Source organism: Alosa pseudoharengus, unplaced genomic scaffold (assembly GCF_046254945.1).
Source record: "Alosa pseudoharengus isolate Yale_2024_CS ecotype anadromous, Long Island Sound unplaced genomic scaffold, YU_APseudo_1.1 YU_APseudo_1.1_scf_1, whole genome shotgun sequence".
In the NCBI taxonomy this organism is placed as follows: Eukaryota; Metazoa; Chordata; class Actinopteri; order Clupeiformes; family Clupeidae; genus Alosa; species Alosa pseudoharengus.
Genome location: NW_027468564.1, coordinates 26293220 through 26295719, shown reverse-complemented (window position 1 = coordinate 26295719; position 2500 = coordinate 26293220). Strand labels below are relative to the sequence as shown.

General features: G+C 44.4%; 1 protein-coding gene across 1 annotated transcript in view; it reads left to right on the top strand.

The window, feature by feature from the left end:
• Positions 1 to 2500, top strand: part of mycbpap (mycbp associated protein) — a 73061-nt gene that overhangs the window by 48512 nt on the left and 22049 nt on the right. The window lies entirely within an intron of this gene.

Below are 2500 nucleotides of genomic sequence, written 5' to 3'. Positions count from 1 at the left end.
GGTTTACTATTGGGCCTATGGGGATCACGACTAGACTAAAATGAGATATTTCCACTGCAATTAACCATTAGTTAGGGAGGTTGTTCAAGGACCTAGAACAGGACAGACGAATGTCAGTTAAGTATGTGAGATGAAAACAGCAATATACTAGTGAAATACGAGAAACACAGCTAACAAAGGAGATGATATGTATCTCCTAGAGAGCAGAGGATGCTGGATTGAACCTAAACCTGGTCTGGATCCTTTATCAAAGTAAAGGCAATTGGTGGACTGCCAAATAATCCAAAGAACAAAAAGAACTGCTCAAATGGTGGTAGTTTGTAAGCCTTTAAGGGGGGAGAGGTACGCTCAAATGGTGGTAGTTTGTAAGCCTTTAAGGGGGGAGAGGTACGCTCGAATGGTGGTTGTTTGTAAGCCTTTAAGGGGGGAGAGGTACGCTCGAATGGTGGTAGTTTGTAAGCCTTTAAGGGGGGAGAGGTACGCTCGAATGGTGGTGGTTTGTAAGCCTTTAAGGGGGGAGAGGTACGCTCGAATGGTGGTGGTTTGTAAGCCTTTAAGGGGGGAGAGGTACGCTCGAATGGTGGTGGTTTGTAAGCCTTTAAGGGGGGAGAGGTACGCTCGAATGGTGGTGGTTTGTAAGCCTTTAAGGGGGGAGAGGTACGCTCGAATGGTGGTAGTTTGTAAGCCTTTAAGGGGGGAGAGGTACGCTCGAATGGTGGTTGTTTGTAAGCCTTTAAAGGGGGAGAGGTACGCTCGAATGGTGGTTGTTTGTAAGCCTTTAAGGGGGGAGAGGTACGCTCGAATGGTGGTGGTTTGTAAGCCTTTAAGGGGGGAGAGGTACGCTCGAATGGTGGTGGTTTGTAAGCCTTTAAGGGGGGAGAGGTACGCTCGAATGGTGGTAGTTTGTAAGCCTTTAAGGGGGGAGAGGTACGCTCGAATGGTGGTAGTTTGTAAGCCTTTAAGGGGGGAGAGGTACGCTCGAATGGTGGTAGTTTGTAAGCCTTTAAGGGGGGAGAGGTACGCTCGAATGGTGGTAGTTTGTAAGCCTTTAAGGGGGGAGAGGTACGCTCGAATGGTGGTAGTTTGTAAGCCTTTAAGGGGGGAGAGGTACGCTCGAATGGTGGTAGTTTGTAAGCCTTTAAGGGGGGAGAGGTACGCTCGAATGGTGGTAGTTTGTAAGCCTTTAAGGGGGGAGAGGTACGCTCGAATGGTGGTAGTTTGTAAGCCTTTAAGGGGGGAGAGGTACGCTCGAATGGTGGTAGTTTGTAAGCCTTTAAGGGGGGAGAGGTACGCTCGAATGGTGGTAGTTTGTAAGCCTTTAAGGGGGGAGAGGTACGCTCGAATGGTGGTAGTTTGTAAGCCTTTAAGGGGGGAGAGGTACGCTCGAATGGTGGTAGTTTGTAAGCCTTTAAGGGGGGAGAGGTACGCTCTGCCTCTCTGTAAGTGGGCCAGTTCAGTTTGAAAAAGTGACAAAATAGTTCACAGAAAACTGTTGTGTCAGCCTCTTACTTTTCTTCTTCATTGAGAAAGCAAAAAGTTACACACTTACGGGACTCATGAACTAGTAAGGAACTTTTCAGCACAAGAAATGAGAACTTTAATTTCAGTTTTGTGATCAGGAAACTTTAGTTAAGAAAAGGTTTATCCCAATAAAGAGTTGTAAATCTGCAGGTCTAGAAGGGGCGTTTTGTCAGGTTTAAAAGGCAAACCAGAGAAATCTGCCTCTGAATGTGTGAATATTGTTATATCCAACCAAGGCAATGTTGTCACAGGAACAAATTAAAATTAAATTAAGGGTGCTGTTTGGTTTAGGTTTAGTGAAACTATATCACAGAGCAGTATAGCATAAACAAAGAGCTAAATAAATAAATAAATAAATAAATAAGCTGGTAATCAACTGATCAAAAAAAGGAGGAAGGTCAAAGAACTTACGACCTGTTTACACCAAGAATGATAACTATAACAGTAACTATAACCATAACGATAAAAGCATCCACAATGACCAACGATAAGCAAAGTCTCTCCTTGTGTTAAATGGCGTTAACAAACGGAAGTTCGGGAGGAGCATGACGGAATTTGCTACGCCTCCTTCAATCAGACAGGTTATTTATTCGCAGTCAGCCTCTATCTGCCGAAGTTGCAGCATCGGCGTCACTCCGCTTGTAACCCACCACCTCCCCTTACGCCTCCCGTCTTCCATAGTTCAAGAATAAGGGAAATGTTTACAAATTACGGAATGTGAACTAGTGAATTAATGTGATGGTTCTGATTGGCTGTTAGCCTTTTATCTTTTTCAAAATCGCTCTGAAAGTGATCCTCAACGATATCGTTCTTCATGTCGTTATCGTTATAGTTCATGTGTGAACGTCATCATTCATATTAAGGAGAATTATATATTTTTTATAGTTGTCGTTCTTGGTGTAAACAGCCCTATACTGAAGAGGGAAGGGGTCTTCCAGAACCTTCTATGACACACACATAGGGCCATGCTGCTCACTGC